This window comes from Hyperolius riggenbachi, chromosome 5, assembly GCF_040937935.1.
Source record: "Hyperolius riggenbachi isolate aHypRig1 chromosome 5, aHypRig1.pri, whole genome shotgun sequence".
Taxonomy (NCBI): Eukaryota; Metazoa; Chordata; class Amphibia; order Anura; family Hyperoliidae; genus Hyperolius; species Hyperolius riggenbachi.
Window position 1 is genome coordinate 313,318,122 of NC_090650.1, and position 12,457 is coordinate 313,330,578.

General features: G+C 47.5%; 1 long non-coding RNA gene across 3 annotated transcripts in view; it reads left to right on the forward strand.

Annotated features, from left to right (window-relative positions):
- LOC137518842 (uncharacterized) overlaps nt 1–12,457 on the forward strand; it is a 245,463-nt gene that overhangs the window by 141,829 nt on the left and 91,177 nt on the right. The gene's annotated exons all lie outside the window — the stretch shown is intronic.

The following is a 12,457-nucleotide window of genomic DNA, read 5'->3' on the forward strand; positions in this document are numbered from 1 at the left end:
AATCAGGAGGCAAATACAGAGTCCAGGAACGAGCAGAGTTTGGCAACAGGATATCAGAAATAGCAAGGTACAGATTCAGAGTTCAGAGGAATAGTCAGGCAGTCAGAAGGTCATAACAAATAGTACAGTTCAATATTCCTAATGCTAAGGTGTGAGTTCCTTTATCATCAACACCTTTGGAAACTATGCTAGAACACAGATACAGACAAGGTCTGAGTGCTACCACGTAGTGATCGCAACGGCAGACACCAGAGGAATGACCAGCATCCAGTATATATACTACAGTGCTCACCAGCGCCGCCCCTAAGTGCTGGACCAATGGAAGGTGGTGAAAATGTCAGCTGACCCGCTTGGTCAGCTGACTCTTCTCTGGCTGTCATATAAGCTCTGCCTCTCAGCGCCCGCACGCGTCCTTCTGAACCTATGTGGACTAGCAGTCCCAGCCACACCAGATATGTCTTGCAATGTATATGCTGATTCAGGCGCGGGGGCCGCCGCCCCGCTCTCCAAGCAAGCAGCGGTCTCCCCGCGCCCAGCCACAATGTCAGCAGAGAGTCTAAAATATTCTCTACTTCGCACTCAGGTTGGTCATCTATCATCACAGGAGGAGGAGGAGTGGCTGGCTTAAGCAGGGACACATGAAAGGATCTCACGCCACGCATACTGGCAGGAAGATCAATGGCATAAGTGACATCGTTGATCTTTCTAGTTACTGGAAATGGACCCACAAACCTGGGCCCCAACTTATCTGAGGGCAGTTTCAAGGTCAAGTGACGTGTGGACACCCAGACTAAGTCTCCTGGTAAAAACTTCCACTCTAAGGAACGTCTTTTGTCAGCTTGACCTTTTTGACTTTGAAACGCCTTCTCCAAATAATTTTTTTTCACGATCCACCACATGTCTTTAAATGACCTTTGCCAGGTCTCCAGAGCTGGAAACGGAGTGGAGGCGACTGGCAATGGGGAGAATTTAGGCAACTTCCCGGTTACTATCTGGAATGGACAAAATCCCGAGGAAGAACTTTTCGAAATTATTGTGCGCAAATTCTGCGAAGGGCAGAAACTTGACCCAATCATTTTGCACCTCTGCAACGTAACACCTCAAAAACTGTTCCAATGATTGATTGACTCTTTCCGTCTGACCATTGGTCTGTGGGTGGTAGCCCGACGAAAATGACAGTTCCATGCCCATTTGGTGACAAAATGCCCTCCAAAATCTAGAAACAAATTGGACTCCCCTATCTGACACTATGTTTTCCGGAATGCCATGCAATCGGAAAACGTGGATGATGAACAAATCGGCCAATTCCTGGGCCGAGGGGAGTCCCTTCAAGGGCACAAAATGGGCCATTTTACTAAAGAGGTCGACTACCACCCAAATGACCGACATGCCCTCAGACCTGGGGAGCTCACCCACAAAATCCATGGACAAGTGGGTCCATGGCTCACTCGGGGTGGGCAAGGTGCCAGCCGGGAGGGCTTACTTCTAGCACACACCGCACACTGTCTAACAAACTCCTTGCAATCGGTTGCCAGAGAAGGCCACCAAGCGCATCTGGCCACAAGGTCCTGTGTTCTGGAGGCCCCAGGGTGTCCCGCATTTTGTGTGAGTGGAACATCTGTAAAATCTGAAGACGAAATGGCAGTGGAATAAACATAACCCCTTCGGGTTTCCCCTCCGGGACGCCCTGCTGAAAGGGACCTAAAGTCTCTGTCCAATCTTCCCAAGTCTCAGTTGTTGCTAGTACCAGTTTCTGTGGGACAATGGTCTCTGGGGCGGAGGGCTGTGCTGTCTCCGGCTCAAAGCATCTAGACAGGGCATCTGCCTTAATGTTTTTGCTCCCTGGAGTGTACGTAATTATAAATCTGAATCTCAAGAAGAACAATGACCATCGAGCCTGACGGAGGCTTAATCTCTTAGCTCCCTCGATGTATTCTAAATTTTTGTGATCAGTGTAAACTGTAATCGTATGTTCTGCTCCTTCAGAGCAGGCTTTGCCTGATGAAAGGAGGACTTGGTCTCCTGAAACGCGTTGCAATATATTTTAATAAATCTTAACACTATACGGCAGCCGCCGTTTCTTCTTTCCTACACGCATTGCTGCATCACAATCAGACTACCACTCCAACTGCCCGTGAACTGCCAGTGCAAGACTCATGGAGCAGCGTGGAGCTTTGCTTTTAGATCCCTCAATCCTGGAGCTGACGCTTTGAAATCCACCACAATCTGTTTGTGCAACCGCATATAGCGGACTCGCACACAGACAGGGTGTACAACTTCAGAGCCGCTCGTTGCCTGCCAACAACCATCCGAGTGAAGGAGGAATCCAGCTGCCTTTGTGCCTGATCCCTGCCTAGAGGGATAAAAGCCTACACGCTGGCTACTCCTGTACAGGCTCGCCAGCAACTTCTAGAGGTGAGATTATTCTGAATTCACCCAATCTACTGCTGTACTGTTCCCCTGAGTGTGCTCTGTCTCTTCTTGTCTCAAACACAAATACTTTTACCACGAGGTGGATACCAAGAGCAGCACCTTTATCCTTCCCCTCTTCTACCCTGCCACACTGATCGCTCCTTCTGTTTGCCGGAAGTAAACCGCCTGCTTCTTTTCTAAAAATCTCTGAAGAGATTTTAACCCCACTGGTTGAGGCCATTCCAACACAGCAGAGACCTTGGCAGGATCCATAGACAGGCCCGAGGTGGAAATTATGTACCCTAAAAAGGTGACAGATGTTACCTCGAAGATGCATTTCTCCAATTTAGCGTACAGCATGTTTTGCCTTAGTTTGTCCAATACAAACTTGACGTGTGTCCTGTGCTCAGAGAGGTTGTTTATAAAGATAAGTATATCATCTAGGTATACTAACACGAATTTGCCCAATACCTCCCTGAATACCTCATTGATCAGTTCCTGGAAGACGGCCGGGGCGTTACACAGCCCGAAGGGCATCACTAGGTACTCGTAATGCCCGTCGGGCGTGTTAAAGGCCGTCTTCCATTCATCGCCCTTTCTGATCCGCACCAGGTTGTATGCCCCCCGTAAATCCAACTTTGAAAAGATCTTAGCATCGGTAATCTGTGTAAACAAGTCATCTATCAGGGGCAAAGGATAGCGATTCTTCACTGTGATTTTATTCAGGCCCCGGTAATCAATACATGGCCGCAGGCCTCCGTCTTTTTTCTTAACAAAAAAGAACCCTGCGCCAGCGGGCGACCAGGAAGGGTGAATGAATCCCTTGGCTAAATTTTCACGAATGTACTCCTGCATGGCCACTTTCTCTGGCCCAGACAAATTTTAAAGATGACCCCTAGGAGGCATACAACCAGATCGGAGATCGATGAGGCAATCAAACGGGCGATGTGGAGGTAATTTATCAGCAGCCTTGGGACAGAACACATCGAAATACTCAGAGTATTGTACTGGTACCCCCTCCAAATGAATCCTGGTCTGGCCCAGTGTCACCCTCCCTAAACACTGCTGAAAACAGTGTGTTGACTAGCTAGTTAGCTGACCGGTAGCCCAAGTGATCTGTGGAGAGTGTAAGTGCAGCCACGGCATGCCAAGGATGACTGTGGAGGTGGTCATGCGTAACACAAAAAACTGCAGTTTTTCTTTATGTAGCAACCCTATAGTGACTTCCACCTCCGGTGTCTGAGACAGCGGATGATTACTTTGCAGGGGGGAATCATCTACTGCTGTAACCTGAATGGGTGGTTCTACCGGGGTGAGCGGAATACCCAATTTCTTTGCAAATTCGAAATCCATAAAATTAGCTGCAGAGCCTGAATCAACAAAAGCATCAGAAACCTCAGTTTTATCTTCCCACGTGACAGTACAAGGAAGAAGTAACCGTTTATCTTCTAGGGGTAAAAGTCGCGTGCCTAGGGTGTTACCCCCTACAACTCCTAGGCGATAGCGTTTCCCGGCTTGTTAGGACAATTACGTACTCTATGACCCCCCTCTGCGCAGTAAAGACACAGCCGCTCAGACATCCTACGTCTTCGCTCCACTTGAGATAGTTTCGACTGACCAATTTGCATTGGTTCGGGTGGAGGCGAGACAGGAGGAGGTGGAGTTACTGAAGGCGCAGCGTAGGACACCATTCTTACATGACTACTACCCCCCCCCCCCCCCCCGGGTCTGTTTCTGATAGCGCAGTCTGCGGTTGACTCGAATGGCCGATGAAATGGCCTCATCGACTGTTTTAGGTTCAGGCAGACTTAACATGAGATCTGAGACCTCATCTGCCAACCCTGATAAAAAAACAATCTAAGAGGGCATAGGTGTCCCACCTGGCTGAAACTGACCACCTCCTAAAATCGGCTGCGTAATCTTCGACCGGACCCTTGCCTTGACACAAAAGCTTGAGCTTCCGCTCAGAGGTCGCAGCAAGGTCAGGGTCGTCGTAAATTACCGCCATAGCTTTAAAAAATTCATCCACTGAGGAGAGGGCCAAATCTCCGGTGGGCAAACTGTACACCCACGTCTGAGAATCGCCTGATAACAAAGTTTTAATAAATGTGACCCTTTGGGCCATAGTTCCAGAAGATCGGGGTCTCAACTCAAAGTAAGATAACACTCTACTTCTAAAATTTCGGAAGTTAGATCTGTGACCAGAAAATTTCTCAGGTACAGGCAAACGTATGTCAGAGCTAGGAGGGGAACGCACCTCATCCACTGCTGTCTGGAGGGTTTGTAAAGAACCAGACAAGGCTTCAATCATAGTCTTGTGACTACCCAGCACTTGGTTGATGTTTTCCACCGAAGTGGCAAGTGCACCCAGACGGTCAGTGTGTGCGTCCATTTGCATTTTTGGGTCTGCCGTTCTGTAACGATCGGTGTAACACAGAGAGGGTCTGATTACCGGTGAACTGCAGTATCACCGAGAATACAGAATATACCCGATTATTGGTGATCTGCAGTATCACCGATAATCAGATATATCTACTAACCTCTGGACACCTGAGATAACCAGTGAGTGTTAGATGCAACAGTATACTTTGAGTACTGCACAGAGATATGTTCCTTCCGATGGCCTAGACTCTCCCGGGGGAGGAGCTAGGCTGAAAGTAGGAAGGACAGAGCGTGAGTGACACCAGTGAGAGGGTGTCACTAACAGATCTGGGAACTGCCTCTAACAGTAAGGCCAGTTCTCGAGGTCGGGCAAGCCAGGTCGTTAACACACAGACAGATAAGGTACAGATTCAGGAGACAGATACGGAATCCAATAAACCGGCAGGGTTTGGCAACGGAGTATCAGAATTGCAAGGTACAGAATCAGGAGGCAAATACAGAGTCCAGGAACGAGCAGAGTTTGGCAACAGGATATCAGAAATAGCAAGGTACAGAATCAGAGTTCAGGGGAATAGTCAGGCAGGCAGAAGGTCATAACAAATAGTACAGTTCAATATTCCTAATGCGAGTTCCTTGATCATCAACACCTTTGGAAACTATGCTAGAACACAGATACAGACAAGGTCTGAGTGCTACCACGTAGTGATCGCAACGGCAGACACCAGAGGAATGACCAGCATCCAGTATATATACTACAGTGCTCACCAGCGCCACCCCTAAGTGCTGGACCAATGGAAGGTGGTGAAAATGTCAGCTGACCCGCTTTGGTCAGCTGACTCTTCTCTGGCTGTCATATAAGCTCTGCCTCTCAGCGCGCGCGCGCGTCCTTCTGAACCTATGTGGACTAGCAGTCCCAGCCACACCAGATATGTCTTGCAATGTATCCACTGATTCAGGCGCGGGGGCCGCTGCCCCGCTCTCCAAGCAAGCGGCGGTCTCCCCGCGTCCAGCCACAATGTCAGCAGCTTTGCCATGCGTGCAATCCGCTGCATCCAACGCGGACTCCACCGCTCTGCCCATGCGGCATGCGGCGGTTTCTTCGCGTTGTGCCGCCATGTTAGACGCGGAAACAGCCGCCTCACTCTGAGCCCTTGCGGCGGCTTTTCCGCGTTTCCTCACACCATCTTTCCATAGTTACATTGTATTACACAGGGTAACTTTTTCCTAAAGTCAGCAGCTCCATTCTGCTGAGGAGGCGGAGCATGGCAGCGAGGGTGGGATCAAGCTGAAGGGGGCTCGAGGAAGCCCCAAGTATGTATTATTTTTTTATTCATCTCAGGTACACTTTAAGTGATCAAGTGTGGGTTCCCATGATGCATCATTCCTGAATATGCAAATCATCTCTTTATGCCTCTTATAGCCAGGCACACATCCAGAGCTTCAGGTGGATAGTGAGCCTACAGCTAATTAATTTTACTGAGCCACAGCAATCACACATGCATACAGCCGTTTCAATGTGACACAACATAAAATATTCTTTATACAATGGTAAGCTGGAAAAGCAAGCAAGGAAAAAAGAACACTCACATACTTACATAATGTCAAGTCTATGCGTGTTTTGGGCACTGAGGTATGTGGTACCAGCTTGGCCTCTGCAAAAACAAATAACCACAATAATACCAATAAACTATAATGCTGCTAACATAAATGAGGTGTCATAACTTTTTGCATATAACACTAACACAGTAAAAGACCAGGTCAAAGGACTTAGAACTTTTATGCCAAAGGCTATTTATGTAGGAATGACAGCACTTTACATGTACCTATGAATACAGCGTTTATAGTTATGACACTGAAGACCCAAATGCTTACATAAAAAATGAATATCTACCTGCCATAAATCTTTATTTGTTACTGGGTCTACTTCTGCCACTCTCATAGAAAAAGACAATTCGCTTGTTGTGACTTCAACCCCTTCCCCATACACACACATTTTCCTAACAAATTCTTATTGGACAGTGAGAATTTCTAATGTCCACTGATGGGGCTCCAGAACTGCAGAGAGAACTGATGGAAATCTCCAATGCAAGGTGAACAGCCTTGTGCTCTTAGCGTTCGACAAGGGACAGCTGTAAAGGAGGGGTTCGGCAGGAGGCTTTGTTGCCCCTATTTGCAGATTCCTGCTGCTTGTTATGGACCATGTGGGATGGCATAGCCTCACATTGGAAGGACTTGCATTCCCAGTGTTCTACAACCCTGCAGGGAAGAAAAGCATTTTATCATGTTTGAGAAATAGAGGGCCACACTCATTTAAAAAAAAAAAAAATCATCATAAATATAAAATACATTATTAATCTAAGTTCCATTTTTGACACACTGGGCATATCCACAAGCATGTGCATTAAAGCAGGGGTGTCAAACTCAATCACGTAAGGGACCAAAATCTAAAAGATAGTCTAAGTCATGGACCAAATTGTTTATTATGATTTAACATTTATTGAACAATCTCAAATTATATTGACCGTGGGGGGCCTGCTCCCCTTCTGCAGAGTAGCCTAGTGAAGCAGTTTAATATTTTTCCTGCTACAGCGCTGCTTTGGGTCTCCTCTGATCTTCCTGACAGCCACTCGTTCTATGCTGCATACTTCGGGCTCCTGTGGTCTGTCATGTGATCAGGAGGAGAGAAGCACACAGCATGCAACTTCCAGAAAGAACAGAAAAGACACAACTAGTGTTGGGCGAACAGTGTTCGCCACTGTTCGGGTTCTGCAGAACATCACCCTGTTCGGGTGATGTTCGGGTTCGGCCGAACACCTGATGGTGTTCGGCCAAACTGTTCGGCCATATGGCCGAACTAAGAGCGCATGGCCGAACGTTACCCGAACGTTCGGCTAGCGCTGTGATTGGCCGAACGGGTCACGTGTAGTGTTGGGCGAACATCTAGATGTTCGGGTTCGGGCCGAACATGGCCGAACTCCGAACATAATGGAAGTCAATGGGGACCCGAACTTTCGTGCTTTGTAAAGCCTCCTTACATGCTACATACCCCAAATTTACAGGGTATGTGCACCTTGGGAGTGGGTACAAGAGGAAAAAATTTTTAGCAAAAAGAGCTTATAGTTTTTGAGAAAATCGATTTTAAAGTTTCAAAGGGAAAACTGTCTTTTAAATGCGGGAAATGTCTGTTTTCTTTGCACAGGTAACATGCTTTTTGTCGGCATGCAGTCATAAATGTAATACATATAAGAGGTTCCAGGAAAAGGGACTGGTAACGCTAACCCAGCAGCAGCACACGTGATGGAACAAGAGGAGGGTGGCGCAGGAGGAGAAGGCCACGCTTTGAGACACAACAACCCAGGCCTTGCATGAGGACAAGAAGCGTGCGGATAGCAATTTGCATTTTGTCGCCATACAGTCATAAATGTAATACAGATGAGAGGTTCAATAAACAGGGACCGGAAACGCTAACCCATCACAGATGTTCATTGTTCATGTTACTTGGTTGGGGTCCGGGAGTGTTGCGTAGTCGTTTCCAATCCAGGATTGATTCATTTTAATTTGAGTCAGACGGTCTGCATTTTCTGTGGAGAGGCGGATACGCCGCCGATCTGTGACGATGCCTCCGGCAGCACTGAAACAGCGTTCCGACATAACGCTGGCTGCCGGGCAAGCCAGCACCTCTATTGCGTACATTGCCAGTTTGTGCCAGGTGTCTAGCTTCGATACCCAATAGTTGAAGGGTGCAGATGGATTGTTCAACACAGCTACGCCATCTGACATGTAGTCCTTGACCATCTTCTCCAGGCGATCGGTGTTGGAGGTGGATCTGCACGCTTGCTGTTCTGTGTGCTGCTGCATGGGTGTCAGAAAATTTTCCCACTCCAAGGACACTGCCGATACCATTCCCTTTTGGGCACTAGCTGCGGCTTGTGTTGTTTGCTGCCCTCCTGGTCGTCCTGGGTTTGCGGAAGTCAGTCTGTCGGCGTACAACTGGCTAGAGGAGGGGGAGGATGTCAATCTCCTCTCTAAAGTCTCCACAAGGGCCTGCTGGTATTCTTCCATTTTGACCTGTCTGGCTCTTTCTTCAAGCAGTTTTGGAACATTGTGTTTGTACCGTGGATCCAGAAGGGTATAAACCCAGTAATTGGTGTTGTCCAGAATGCGCACAATGCGTGGGTCGCGTTCAATGCAGTCCTAGGCCGAAGAGGTCATAGCCTAGGGTCACAAAACCTGTTTATTGGGCAATTTCAATGGTGGCGAGTCTGACGTACATAAATCGCAGCAATGGCCGTTAGCAACGTCTGAATCTCACGAAATGTCTCATGCCGGTAGAAGACATATTGTTAGACTTGGATTCCAAAGATGGGTTCCCTACATCTCTGCAAACCAGAGTTACAGGGCTCCAAATTTGGTAAAATCCCCCATAGGCTTTCATTGGGCCTCCTATTTACAGTTCCAAAATCTCACATCTTTTCAAAGGGCAATTACTCAGCAGTGGCAAATTTTCTAGCATTGTAGGGACCCTTAGGGGGAACATGACTGGTGAGTTTCGGGCCCCTAGGCCAAAGAGGTCATAGCCTAGGGTCACAAAAACCTGTTTATTGGGGCTATTTCAATGGTAGTGATGGTGACGTACATAAATCGCAGCAATGGCCGTTAGCAAAGTCTGAATCTCACGAAATGTCTCATGCAGGTAGAAGACATATTGTTAGACTTGGATTCCAAAGATGGGGTCCCTACATCTCTGCAAACCAGAGTTACAGGGGTCCAAAATTGGTAAAATCCCCCATAGGATTTTATTGGCTCCCTATTTCACTTTCCAAAATCTCACATCTTTTCAAAGGGCAATGGCTCAGCAGTACCAAATTTTCTAGCATTGTAGGGACCCTTAGGGGGAACATGACTGGTGAGTTTCGGGCCCCTAGGCCGAAGAGGTCATAGCCTAGGGTCACAAAAACCTGTTTATTGGGGCTATTTCAATGGTAGTGATGGTGACGTACATAAATCGCAGCAATGGCCGTTAGCAAAGTCTGAATCTCACGAAATGTCTCATGCAGGTAGAAGACATATTGTTAGACTTGGATTCCAAAGATGGGGTCCCTACATCTCTGCAAACCAGAGTTACAGGGGTCCAAAATTGGTAAAATCCCCCATAGGATTTAATTGGCTCCCTATTTCACTTTCCAAAATCTCACATCTTTTCAAAGGGCAATGGCTCAGCACTACCAAATTTTCTAGCATTGTAGGGACCCTTAGGGGGATCATGACTGGTGAGTTTTGCCACTGCTGAGCCATTGCCCTTTGAAATTGTGTGAGATTTTGGAACGGTAAATAGGAGGCCCAATGAAAGCCTATGGGGGATTTTACCAATTTTGGACCCCTGTAACTCTGGTTTGCAGAGATGTAGGGACCCCATCTTTGGAATCTAAGTCTAACAATATGTCTTCTACCTGCATGAGACATTTCGTGAGATTCAGACGTTGCTAACGGCCATGGCTGAGATTTATGTACGCCACCATCACTACCATTGAAATAGCCCAAATAAACAGGTTTTTGTGACCCTAGGCTATGACCTCTTCGGCCTAGGGGCCCGAAACTCACCAGTCATGTTCGCCCTAAGGGTCCCTACAATGCTAGAAAATTTGGTACTGCTGAGCCATTGCCCTTTGAAAAGATGTGAGATTTTGGAAAGTGAAATAGGGAGCCAATGAAATCCTATGGGGGATTTTACCAATTTTGGACCCCTGTAACTCTGGTTTGCAGAGATGTAGGGACCCCATCTTTGGAATCCAAGTCTAACAATATGTCTTCTACCTGCATGAGACATTTCGTGAGATTCAGACTTTGCTAACGGCCATTGCTGCGATTTATGTACGTCACCATCACTACCATTGAAATAGCCCCAATAAACAGGTTTTTGTGACCCTAGGCTATGACCTCTTCGGCCTAGGGGCCCGAAACTCACCAGTCATGTTCCCCCTAAGGGTCCCTACAATGCTAGAAAATTTGGTACTGCTGAGCCATTGCCCTTTGAAAAGATGTGAGATTTTGGAAAGTGAAATAGGGAGCCAATGAAATCCTATGGGGGATTTTACCAATTTTGGACCCCTGTAACTCTGGTTTGCAGAGATGTAGGGACCCCATCTTTGGAATCCAAGTCTAACAATATGTCTTCTACCTGCATGAGACATTTCGTGAGATTCAGACTTTGCTAACGGCCATTGCTGCGATTTATGTACGTCACCATCACTACCATTGAAATAGCCCCAATAAACAGGTTTTTGTGACCCTAGGCTATGACCTCTTCGGCCTAGGGGCCCGAAACTCACCAGTCATGTTCCCCCTAAGGGTCCCTACAATGCTAGAAAATTTGGTACTGCTGAGCCATTGCCCTTTGAAAAGATGTGAGATTTTGGAAAGTGAAATAGGGAGCCAATAAAATCCTATGGGGGATTTTACCAATTTTGGACCCCTGTAACTCTGGTTTGCAGAGATGTAGGGACCCCATCTTTGGAATCCAAGTCTAACAATATGTCTTCTACCTGCATGAGACATTTCGTGAGATTCAGACTTTGCTAACGGCCATTGCTGCGATTTATGTACGTCACCATCACTACCATTGAAATAGCCCCAATAAACAGGTTTTTGTGACCCTAGGCTATGACCTCTTTGGCCTAGGGGCCCGAAACTCACCAGTCATGTTCCCCCTAAGGGTCCCTACAATGCTAGAAAATTTGCCACTGCTGAGTAATTGCCCTTTGAAAAGATGTGAGATTTTGGAACTGTAAATAGGAGGCCCAATGAAAGCCTATGGGGGATTTTACCAAATTTGGAGCCCTGTAACTCTGGTTTGCAGAGATGTAGGGAACCCATCTTTGGAATCCAAGTCTAACAATATGTCTTCTACCTGCATGAGACATTTCGTGAGATTCAGACGTTGCTAACGGCCATTGCTGCGATTTATGTACGTCAGACTCGCCACCATTGAAATTGCCCAATAAACAGGTTTTGTGACCCTAGGCTATGACCTCTTCGGCCTAGGACTGCATTGAACGCGACCCACGCATTGTGCGCATTCTGGACAACACCAATTACTGGGTTTATACCCTTCTGGATCCACGGTACAAACACAATGTTCCAAAACTGCTTGAAGAAAGAGCCAGACAGGTCAAAACGGAAGAATACCAGCAGGCCCGTGTGGAGACTTTAGAGAGGAGATTGACATCCTCCCCCTCCTCTAGCCAGTTGTACGCCGACAGACTGACTTCCGCAAACCCAGGACGACCAGGAGGGCAGCAAACAACACAAGCCGCAGCTAGTGCCCAAAAGGGAATGGTATCGGCAGTGTCCTTGGAGTGGGAACATTTTCTGACACCCATGCAGCAGCACACAGAACAGCAAGCGTGCAGATCCACCTCCAACACCGATCGCCTGGAGAAGATGGTCAAGGACTACATGTCAGATGGCGTAGCTGTGTTGAACAATCCATCTGCACCCTTCAACTATTGGGTATCGAAGCTAGACACCTGGCACAAACTGGCAATGTACGCAATAGAGGTGCTGGCTTGCCCGGCAGCCAGCGTTATGTCGGAACGCTGTTTCAGTGCTGCCGGAGGCATCGTCACACATCGGCGGCGTATCCGCCTCTCCACAGAAAATGCAG